Source organism: Panulirus ornatus, chromosome 31, assembly GCF_036320965.1.
Source record: "Panulirus ornatus isolate Po-2019 chromosome 31, ASM3632096v1, whole genome shotgun sequence".
NCBI lineage: Eukaryota > Metazoa > Arthropoda > Malacostraca > Decapoda > Palinuridae > Panulirus > Panulirus ornatus.
This window is the reverse complement of record NC_092254.1, coordinates 13,218,262-13,230,843: the sequence shown is the minus strand read 5'-3', so window position 1 is coordinate 13,230,843 and position 12,582 is coordinate 13,218,262.

Genomic DNA, 12,582 nt, shown 5'->3' with positions numbered 1-12,582 from the left:
GGAGACATCACACATCCCTGCTGCAAACCTACATTCACTGAGAACCAATCACTTTCCTCTCTTCCTACACGTACACATGCCTTACATCCTCGATAAAAACTTTTCACTGCTTCTAACAACTTTCCTCCCACACCATATATTCTTAATACCTTCCACAGAGCATCTCTATCAACTCTATCATATGCCTTCTCCAGATCCATAAATGCTACATACAAATCCATTTGCTTTTCTAAGTATTTCTCACATACATTCTTCAAAGCAAACACCTGATCCACACATCCTCTACCACTTCTGAAACCACACTGCTCTTCCCCAATCTGATGCTCTGTACATGCCTTCACCCTCTCAATCAATACCCTCCCATATAATTTACCAGGAATACTCAACAATCTTATACCTCTGTAATTTGAGCACTCACTCTTATCCCCTTTGCCTTTGTACAATGGCACTATGCACGCATTCCGCCAATCCTCAGGTACCTCACCATGAGTCATACATACATTAAATAACCTTACCAACCAGTCAACAATACAGTCACCCCCTTTTTTAATAAATTCCACTGCAATACCATCCAAACCTGCTGCCTTGCCGGCTTTCATCTTCCGCAAAGCTTTCACTACCTCTTCTCTGTTTACCAAATCATTTTCCCTAACCCTCCCACTTTGCACAGCACCTCGACCAAAACACCCTATATCTGCCACTCTATCATCAAACACATTCAACAAACCTTCAAAATACTCACTCCATCTCCTTCTCACATCACCACTACTTGTTATCACATCCCCATTTGCGCCCTTTACTGAAGTTCCCATTTGCTCCCTTGTCTTACGCACTTTATTTACCTCCTTCCAGAACATCTTTTTATTCTCCCTAAAATTTAATGATACTCTCTCACCCCAACTCTCATTTGCCCTTTTTTTCACCTCTTGCACCTTTCTCTTGACCTCCTGTCTCTTTCTTTTATACATCTCCCACTCAATTGCATTTTTTCCCTGCAAAAATCGTCCAAATGCCTCTCTCTTCTCTTTCACTAATACTCTTACTTCTTCATCCCACCACTCACTACCCTTTCTAATCAACCCACCTCCCACTCTTCTCATGCCACAAGCATCTTTTGCGCAATCCATCACTGATTCTCTAAATACATCCCATTCCTCCCCCACTCCCCTTACTTCCATTGTTCTCACCTTTTTCCATTCTGTACTCAGTCTCTCCTGGTACTTCCTCACACAGGTCTCCTTCTCAAGCTCACTTACTCTCACCACCCTCTTCACCCCAACATTCACTCTTCTTTTCTGAAAACCCATACAAATCTTCACCTTAGCCTCCACAAGATAATGATCAGACATCCCTCCAGTTGCACCTCTCAGCACATTAACATCCAAAAGTCTCTCTTTCGCACGCCTGTCAATTAACACGTAATCCAATAACGCTCTCTGGCCATCTCTCCTACTTACATAAGTATACTTATGTATATCTCGCTTTTTAAACCAGGTATTCCCAATCATCAGTCCTTTTTCAGCACATAAATCTACAAGCTCTTCACCATTTCCATTTACAACACTGAACACCCCATGTATACCAATTATTCCCTCAACTGCCACATTACTCACCTTTGCATTCAAATCACCCATCACTATAACCCGGTCTCGTGCATCAAAACCACTAACACACTCATTTAGCTGCTCCCAAAACACTTGCCTCTCTTGATCTTTCTTCTCATGCCCAGTGATTGGGAATACCTGGTTTAAAATGTGTGATATACATATGTAAGTAGGAGAGATGGCCAGAGAACATTATTGGATTACGTGTTAATTGATAGGCACATGAAAGAGAGACTTTTGGATGTTAATGTGCTGAGAGGTGCAACTGGAGGGATGTCTGATCATTATCTTGTGAAGGTGAAGATTTGTAGGGGTTTTCAGAAAAGAAGAGAGAATGTTGGGGTGAAGAGACTGGTGAGAGTTAGTGAGCTTGGGAAGGAGACTTGTGTGAGGAAGTACCAGGAGAGACTGACTTCAGAATGGAAAAAGGTGAGAACAAAGGAGGTAAGGGGAGTGGGGGAGGAATGGGATGTATTTAGGGAAGCAGTGATGGATTGCGCAAAAGATGCTTGTGGCATGAGAAGCGTGGGAGCTGGGTTGATTAGAAAGGGTAGTGAGTGATGGGATGAAGAAGTAAGATTATTAGTGAAAGAGAAGAGAGAGGCATTTGGACGATCTTTGCAGGCAAAAAATGCAAATGACAGGGAGATGTATAAAAGAAAAAGGCAGAAGGTCAAGAGAAAGGTGCAAGAGGTGAAAAAGAGGGCAAATGAGAGTTGGGGTGAGGGAGTATCATTAAATTTTAGGGAGAATAAAAAGATGTTTTGGAAGGAGGTAAATAGAGTGCGTAAGACAAGGGAGCAAATGGGAACTTCAGTGAAGGGGGCTAATGGGGAGGTGATAACAAGTAGTGGTGATGTGAGAAGGAGATGGAGCGAGTATTTTGAAGGTTTGTTGAATGTGTTTGATGATAAGAGTGGCAGATATAGGGTGTTTTGGTCGAGGTGGTGTGCAAAGTGAGAGGGTTAGGGAAAATGATTTGGTAAACAGAGAAGAAGTAGTAAAAGCTTTGCTGGCAAGGCAGCGGGTTTGGATGGTATTTCAGTGGAATTTATTAAAAAAGGGGGTGACTGTATTGTTGACTGGTTGGTAAGGTTATTTAATGTATGTATAATTCATGGTGAGGTCCCTGAGGATTGGCGGAATGCTTGCATAGTGCCATTGTACAAAGGCAAAGGGGATAAGAGTGAGTGCTCAAATTACCCTGGTAGATTATATGGGAGGGTATTGATTGAGAGGGTGAAGGCATGTACAGAGCATCAGATTGGGGAAGAGCAGTGTGGTTTCAGAAGTGGTAGAGGATGTGGATCAGGTGTTTGCTTTGAGGAATGTAAGTGACAAATACTTAGAGAAGGCATATGATAGAGTTGATAGAGATGCTCTGTGGAAGGTATTAAGAATATATGGTGTGGGAGGCAAGTTGTTAGAAGCAGTGAAAAGTTTTTATCGAGGATGTAAGGCATGTGTACGTGTAGGAAGAGAGGAAAGTGATTGGTTCTCAGTGAATGTAGGTTTGCAGTAGGGGTGTGTGATGTCTTCATGGTTGTTTGATTTGTTTATGGATGGGGTTGTTAGGGAGGTGAATACAAGAGTTTTGAAAAGAGGGGCAAGTATGAAGTCTGTTGTGGATGAGAGAGCTTGGGAAGTGAGTCAGTTGTTGTTCGCTGATGATACAGCGCTGGTGGCTGATTCATGTGAGAAACTGCAGAAGCTGGTGACTGAGTTTGGTAAAGTGTGTGAAAGAAGAAAGTTAAGAGTAAATGTGAATAAGAGCAAGGTTGTTAGGTACAGTAGGGTTGAGGGTCAAGTCCATTGGGAGGTAAGTTTGAATGGAGAAAAACTGGAGGAAGTGAGGTGTTTTAGATATCTGGGAGTGGATATGGCAGCGGATAGAACCATGGAAGCGGAAGTGAATCATAGGGTGGGGGAGGGGGCGAAAATTCTGGGAGCCTTGAAGAATGTTTGGAAGTCGAGAACATATCTCGGAAAGCAAAAATAGGTATGTTTGAAGGAATAGTGGTTCCAACAATGATGTATGGTTGCGAGGCGTGGGCTATGGATAGAGTTGTGCGCAGGAGGGTGGATGTGCTGGTAATGAGATGTTTGAGGACAATATGTGGTGTGAGGTGGTTTGATCGAGTAAGTAATGTAAGGGTAAGAGAGATGTGTGGAAATAAAATGAGTGTGGTTGAGAGAGCAGAAGAGGGTGTTTTGAAATGGTTTGGCCACATGGAGAGAATGAGTGAGGAAAGATTGACCAAGAGGATATATGTGTCAGAGGTGGAGGGAACGAGGAGAAGTAGGAGACCAAATTGGAGGTGGAAAGATGGAGTGAAAAAGATTTTGAGTGATCGGGACCTAAACATGCAGGAGGGTGAAAGGCGTGCAAGGAATAGAGTGAATTGGAACGATGTGGTATACCGGGGCCAACGTGCTGTCAATGGATTGAACCAGGGCATGTGAAGCGCCTGGGGTAAACCATGGAAAGTTCTGTGGGGCCTGGATGTGGAAAGGGAGCTGTGGTTTTGGTGTATTATTACATGACAGCTAGATACTGAGTGTGAACGAGTGGGGCCTTTGTTGTCTTTTCCTAGCGCTACCTCGCACACATGAGGGGGGAGGGGGTTGTTATTCCATGTGTGGTGGGGTGGCGATGGGAATGAATGGGGGCAGACAGTATGAATTGTGTACATGTGTATATATGTATATGTCTGTGTGTGTATATATATGTGTACATTGAGATGTATGGGTATGTATATTTGCGTGTGTGGACGTGTATGTATATACATGTGGATGTGGGTGGGTTGGGCCATTCTTTCGTCTGTTTCCTTGCGCTACCTCGCTAACGCGGGAGACAGCGCCAAAGCAAAATATAGAATAATGAAATAATAACAGAATTAGCAATTGGATAGGTCATGGGATATAATGATGAAAAGGGAAATGCATGGAAGATGGATGAGATTAGAAATGCTGTGGAAGAGAAGAAAAAGGCATATGGGAGACTGTTTGAAAGGAATGTACATGTGGAAGTTCAGCAGAGGCGGAGGGAAGAATATAAGATGTGTAAGTGGAATGTTAAGCTGATAGAGGAAAGCAAAGAAAGATTAGATGATTTTGGAAGAAGGTTGAGAGTAAAGTTTAGGGAAAACAAGAAATTGTACTGAAAGGGGGTGAAAAAGGAAAGAGGTGGAGGTAAGAGTGGAAATATTAATATTAGAAGAAAGGAAGGGGAATTGCTGAATCAAAAGGAGGAAGTGAAAGGAAGATGGAAAGAGTATTTTGAAGAAATGATGAATGTGGGAAAAGGTGAAGCAGCAGTTGATACATGCATGAATATGAGGATACAAGTGCAAGGGCCTATAGCAGGAAGGGAGATAAAAAGGGTAATAGACTGAAGGTGGGAAAGGCACCTGGAATGGATGGGATTACAGTTGAAATGCTGAAGTATGGAAGAGAAGTGTGATTAAGTGGATGCATATGACTTGTAATGTACCATGGAAAAAAAGGTTGTGCCTAAGGATTGGGTGAAAGCTAATACTGATCCATAATTCAAAGGAAAAGGTGTTAAGGATGTATATATCAATTAAAAGGGAATAAGTCTTTTACGTATACCAGGAAAAGTGTATGCAAGAGAGTTGACTTAAAGAATGATAGAAGTGAGAGAGGAGCTTGGGAGTTTTAGGAAATTAGGGGAAGCATTATCAGATTTTTGTGGTGAAAACGACTGTAAAATGTATCTAGCAAAAGGTAAGTAACTGTATGCACTTTTATGGATCTGCAGAAAGCATATGACAGAATCCCTACAGGGAACAGGCCGTCAGAGATATAAATAATGTATGACAGTACTGAAAGTTGATAGAGATGCTCTGTGGAAGGTATTAAAAAGTATATGGTGTGGGAGGTAAGTTGCTAGAAGCAGTGAAAATTTTTTTCAAGGATGTAAGGCATGTGTACGAGTAGAAGAGAGGAAAGTGAAATTTGGGTTCCCCGTGAATGATGGTTACCGGCAGGAGTGCATGATGTTTCCATGGTTGTTTAATTTTGTTTATGGATGGGGTTGTTAGGGAGATGAATGAAAAAGTTTTGGAGAGAGGGGGAAGTATGCTGTCTGTTGTGGATAAGGGGCTTGGGAAGGAGTCAGTTGTTGTTTAGTAATCAGTCTGGTGGCTGATTCATGTGAGAAACTGCAGAAGCTGGTGACTGAGTTTGGTAAAGTGTGTGAAAGAAGAAAGTTAAGAGTAAATGTGAATAAGAGCAAGGTTGTTAGGTACAGTAGGGTTGAGGGTCAAGTCCATTGGGAGGTAAGTTTGAATGGAGAAAAACTGGAGGAAGTGAGGTGTTTTAGATATCTGGGAGTGGATATGGCAGCGGATAGAACCATGGAAGCGGAAGTGAATCATAGGGTGGGGGAGGGGGCGAAAATTCTGGGAGCCTTGAAGAATGTTTGGAAGTCGAGAACATATCTCGGAAAGCAAAAATAGGTATGTTTGAAGGAATAGTGGTTCCAACAATGATGTATGGTTGCGAGGCGTGGGCTATGGATAGAGTTGTGCGCAGGAGGGTGGATGTGCTGGTAATGAGATGTTTGAGGACAATATGTGGTGTGAGGTGGTTTGATCGAGTAAGTAATGTAAGGGTAAGAGAGATGTGTGGAAATAAAATGAGTGTGGTTGAGAGAGCAGAAGAGGGTGTTTTGAAATGGTTTGGCCACATGGAGAGAATGAGTGAGGAAAGATTGACCAAGAGGATATATGTGTCAGAGGTGGAGGGAACGAGGAGAAGTAGGAGACCAAATTGGAGGTGGAAAGATGGAGTGAAAAAGATTTTGAGTGATCGGGACCTAAACATGCAGGAGGGTGAAAGGCGTGCAAGGAATAGAGTAAATTGGAACGATGTGGTATACCGGGGCCAACGTGCTGTCAATGGATTGAACCAGGGCATGTGAAGCGCCTGGGGTAAACCATGGAAAGTTCTGTGGGGCCTGGATGTGGAAAGGGAGCTGTGGTTTTGGTGTATTATTACATGACAGCTAGATACTGAGTGTGAACGAGTGGGGCCTTTGTTGTCTTTTCCTAGCGCTACCTCGCACACATGAGGGGGGAGGGGGTTGTTATTCCATGTGTGGTGGGGTGGCGATGGGAATGAATGGGGGCAGACAGTATGAATTGTGTACATGTGTATATATGTATATGTCTGTGTGTGTATATATATGTGTACATTGAGATGTATGGGTATGTATATTTGCGTGTGTGGACGTGTATGTATATACATGTGGATGTGGGTGGGTTGGGCCATTCTTTCGTCTGTTTCCTTGCGCTACCTCGCTAACGCGGGAGACAGCGCCAAAGCAAAATATAGAATAATGAAATAATAACAGAATTAGCAATTGGATAGGTCATGGGATATAATGATGAAAAGGGAAATGCATGGAAGATGGATGAGATTAGAAATGCTGTGGAAGAGAAGAAAAAGGCATATGGGAGACTGTTTGAAAGGAATGTACATGTGGAAGTTCAGCAGAGGCGGAGGGAAGAATATAAGATGTGTAAGTGGAATGTTAAGCTGATAGAGGAAAGCAAAGAAAGATTAGATGATTTTGGAAGAAGGTTGAGAGTAAAGTTTAGGGAAAACAAGAAATTGTACTGAAAGGGGGTGAAAAAGGAAAGAGGTGGAGGTAAGAGTGGAAATATTAATATTAGAAGAAAGGAAGGGGAATTGCTGAATCAAAAGGAGGAAGTGAAAGGAAGATGGAAAGAGTATTTTGAAGAAATGATGAATGTGGGAAAAGGTGAAGCAGCAGTTGATACATGCATGAATATGAGGATACAAGTGCAAGGGCCTATAGCAGGAAGGGAGATAAAAAGGGTAATAGACTGAAGGTGGGAAAGGCACCTGGAATGGATGGGATTACAGTTGAAATGCTGAAGTATGGAAGAGAAGTGTGATTAAGTGGATGCATATGACTTGTAATGTACCATGGAAAAAAAGGTTGTGCCTAAGGATTGGGTGAAAGCTAATACTGATCCATAATTCAAAGGAAAAGGTGTTAAGGATGTATATATCAATTAAAAGGGAATAAGTCTTTTACGTATACCAGGAAAAGTGTATGCAAGAGAGTTGACTTAAAGAATGATAGAAGTGAGAGAGGAGCTTGGGAGTTTTAGGAAATTAGGGGAAGCATTATCAGATTTTTGTGGTGAAAACGACTGTAAAATGTATCTAGCAAAAGGTAAGTAACTGTATGCAGCTTTTATGGATCTGCAGAAAGCATATGACAGAATCCCTACAGGGAACAGGCGTCAGAGATATAAATAATGTATGACAGTACTGAAAGTATGATAGAGATGCTCTGTGGAAGGTATTAAGAGTATATGGTGTGGGAGGTAAGTTGCTAGAAGCAGTGGAAAAGTTTTTTTCAAGGATGTAAGGCATGTGTACGAGTAGGAAGAGAGGAAAGTGATTGGTTCCCAGTGAATGATGGTTTACGGCAGGAGTGCATGATGTTTCCATGGTTGTTTAATTTGTTTATGGATGGGGTTGTTAGGGAGATGAATGAAGAGTTTTGGAGAGAGGGGCAAGTATGCTGTCTGTTGTGGATAAGAGGGCTTGGGAAGCGAGTCAGTTGTTGTTCACTGATAATACAGTGCTGGTGGCTGATTCAAGTGAGAAACTGCAGAAGTTGGTGACTGAGTTTGGCAAAGTGTGTGAAAGAAGAAAGCTGAGAGTAAATGTGAATAAGAGCAAGGTTATTAGGTTGAGTAGGGTTGAGGGACAAGTATAGTGGGAGGTAAGGTTGAATGGAGAAAAACTGGAGGAAGTGAAGTGTTTTAGATGTCTGGGAGTGGATTTGGCAGCGGATGGAACCATGGAAGCGGAGGTGAGTCACAGGATGGGGGATTGGGCAAGGGTTTTAGGAGTGCTGAAGAATGTGTGGAAGGTGAGAACGTTATCTCAGAGAGCAAATTTGGGTATGTTTGAAGGAATGTTAGTTCTAACAATGTTATATGGTTGTGAGGCATGGGCTATAATGATAGGGTTGTGCTGAGGAGGGTGGATGTGTTGGAAATGAGATGTTTGAGGACAATATGTTTTGTGAGGTGGTTTGATCGAGTAAGTAATGGAAGGGTACGGGAGAAGTGTGGTAATAAAAAGAGTGTGGTTGAGAGAGCAGAAGGGCCTGAACATGGGTGGGTGAAAGGCATGCAAGGAACAGAGTGAACTGAAACGATGTGGTATACCAGGGTCGATGTGAAGTCAATGGATTGAACCAGGGCATGTGAAGCATCTGCGGTAAACCATGGAAAGTTTTGTGGGGCCTGGATGTGCAAAGGGAGCTGTGTTTTTGATGCATTACACATGACAGCTAGAGGCTGAGTGTGAATGGATGTGGCCTTTGTTGTCTCTTCCTAGCACTACCTCGTGTGCACACGGGGGAAGGGGGTGCCATTTCACGTGTGGCGGGGTGGCGGCAGAAATGGATGAAGGCAGCATGTATGAATATGTAAATGTGTATATATATGTATATGTCTGTGCATGTATATGTATGTATACGTTGAAATGTATAGGTATGTATATGTGCATGTGTGGGCATTTATGTATGTATGTGGGTGAGTTGGGCCATTTTTTTTGTCTGTTTCCTTGCGCTACCTTGCTAACACGGGAGACAGCGATAAAATATAATAAATAAAATAATACTGAAAGTGGATGGAGAGAGATGGGTGATTATTGGTGCCTAAGAGGGCAAATGAGTGTTGGGGTGAGAGAGTATCACTAAATTTTAGGGAGAATAAAAAGATGTTTTGGAAAGAGGTAAATAAAGTGCATAAGACAAAAGAACAAATGGGAACATCAGTGAAGGGGGCTAATGGGGAGGTAATAACAAGCAGTGATGAAGTGAGGAGATGGAGCAAGTATTTTGAAGGTTTCTTGAATGTGTTTGATGATATAATAGCAGATATAGGGTGTTTTTGGTCAGGGTGGTGTGTGAAGTGATAGGGTCAGGGAGAATGGTTTGGTAAACAGAGAAGAGGAAGTGAAAGCTTTGCGGAAGATGAAAGCTGGCAAGGTGGCAGGTTTGAATGGTATTGCAGTGGAATTTATTTAAAAAGGTGACTGTGTTGTTGATTGGTTGGTAAGGATATTCAATGTATGTATGCATCAAGGTGAAGTGCCTGAGGATTGGCAGAATGCATGCATAGTGCCACTGTGCAAAGGCAAAGGAGATAAAGGTGAGTGTTCAAATTACAGAGGCATAAGTTTGTTGAGTATTGCAGTGTGGTTTCAGAAGTGTTAGAGGATCTGTGGATCAGGTTTATGCTTTGAAGAGTGTATGTGAGAAATACTTAGAAATACAGATGGATTTGTATGTAGCATTTATGGATCTGGAGAAGGCATATGATAGGGTTGATAGAGATGCTTTGTGGAAGGTTTTGAGCGTATATGGTGTGGAAGATAAGTTGTTAGAAGTAGTGAAAAGTTTTTATCAAGGATGTAAGGCATGTGTATGAGTAGATAGAGAGGAAAGTGATTGGTTCCCAGTGAATGTCGGTTTGCAGCAGGGGTGCATGATGTCTCCATGGTTATTTAATTTGTTTATGGATGGGGTGGTTACGGAGGTGAATGCAAGAGTTTTGGAGAGAGGGGCAAGTGTGCAGTCTGTTGTGGATGAGAGGGCTTGGGAAGTGAGTCAGTTGTTCGCTGATGATACAGCACTGTTGGCTGATCTGTGTAAGAAACTGCAGAAGTTGGTGACTGAGTTTGGAAAAGTGTGTGAAAGAAGAAAGTTGAAAGTGAATGTGAATAAGAGCAAGGTTGTTAAGTTCAGTAGGATTGAGGGACACGTTAATTGGGAGATAAGTTTGAATGGAGGAAAACTGGAGGAAGTGAAGTGTTTTAGATATCTAGGAGTGGACTTAGCAGTGGATGGAACCATGGAAGCCAAAGTGAGTCACAGGGTAGGGGAGGGGGCGAAAGTTCTGGGAGCGTTGAAGAATGTGTGAAAGGTGAAAAAGTTATCTCAGAGAGCAAAAATGGGTATGTTTGAAGGAATAGTGATTTCAACAATGTTATATGGTTGTGGGGCATGAGCTATAGATAAGGTTGTGTGGAGAAGGGTGGATGTGTTGGAAATGAAATGTTTGAGGACAATATGTGGCGTGAGGTGGTTTGATCGAGTAAGTAATGAAAGGGTAAGAGAGATGTGTGGTAATAAAAAGAGTATGGTTGAGAGAGCAGAAGAGGGTGAGGTGAAATGGTCACATGGAGAGAGTGAGGAAAGATTGACGAAGAGAATATATGTGTCAGAGGTGGAGGGAATAAGGAGAAGCAGGAGACCAAATTGGAAGTGGAGGATGGAGTGACAAAGATTTTCAGTGATCAGGGCCTGAACATACAGGAGGGTGAAAGGCACGCAAGGAATAGAGTGAATTGGAATGATGTGGTATACCAGGGTCGATGTGCTGTCAATGGATTGAACCGGGGCATGTGAAGCATGTGGGGTAAACCTTGGAAAGGTCTGTGGGGCCTGGATGTGGAAAGGGAGCTGTGGTTTTGGTGCATTACACATGACAGCTAGAGACTGAGTGTGAATGACTGTGGCCTTTTTTGTCATTTCCAAGCGCTACCTCGCTGGATGGGGGGGGGGGGGGGGGGGGGGATGCTCTTTCATGTGTGGCGGGGTGGTGACTGGTTTGGATGAAGTCAGCAAGTATGAATATGTACATGTGAATGTATGTATATGTTTGTGTATGTATATGTATGAATACATTGAAATGTATATGTATGTGTGCGTGTGTGGGTGTTTATGTATATGTGTATGTGGGATGGGTTGGGCCATCTCTCCTCTGTTACCTTGTGCTACCTTGCTAACGCAAGAGACGGCAATTAAATATAATAAATATATGTGTATATGAGTGGTTGGGCCATTCTTCATCTATTTCCTTGCACTACCTTGCTGACATGGGAAACTGTGGTTGAAAAAGAAATAGGGGTTGGTGTCACAGGAAGACCACCTGTGACATGGGGTTATAGAGTGGAAGATTCCTGGAGGGAGAGAAATGGTGGAAGAATATTTGGAATTGTGTATTTAAGGGAGGCATGTAAGGACAGGAATGAATAGAAACTCGAGCCATTGCCACCCCTTTGATGGGAGTTCCCAGAGGAAACAGGTGTCAGAGATATAGAAAGATAAGTAGATCAGGCTTCAGAAAGGTAAGACACAGCATGTAAAGGGCTACAGGAATCAGTCTTGGGATCTGCAAACTTTATGAAACATATTAGTGTCAGCAACTATATAAATTTGAGGACTACACTAATCTGGGAAGTAAAGCTGCAGTAGACTTTGAGAGTCTGCAACTGCTAACTCACTTCAACAAAGGGAGATAGGGGCCTACTTGGTGCAAATGAATGTTAACAGTTAAAGCAAAGCTTTATATATCAGTTGTTAAAAAAACAAGGAACAGCTTGGGATCTTTTAAGGTATATATGTGGGAGTATGTGATAAAGTGTAAGAAAGTAAATTTTAGATTGCTGTTGGTAAAACTGAAAGTGGATGGAGAGAGATGGGTGATTATTGGTGACTGTGCATCAAGTCATGAGAGGCAAATGTTATGGGAGCAGTTGAGTAAGTGTATTAGCAGCTTTGATGCACAAGACTGGGTTATAGTGGGGTGATTTAAATGCAAAGGTAAGTAATGTGGCAGTTGAGGGTATAATTGGTGTACATGGGGTGTTCAGTGTTGTAAATGGAAATGGTGAAGAGATTGTGGATGTGTGAGCTGAAAAAAGACTGGTGACTGGGATTACCTGGTTTAAAAAGAGAGATATACATAAATATACATATGTGAGTAGGAGAGATGATCAAAGGGCATTATTGGACTACATGCTAATTGATAGTTGTGTAAAAGAGAGACTGGAATGTTAATGTGCTGAGAGGGGCAGATGGAGGCATGTCTAATCACTATCTTGTGGAGGCAGTGAA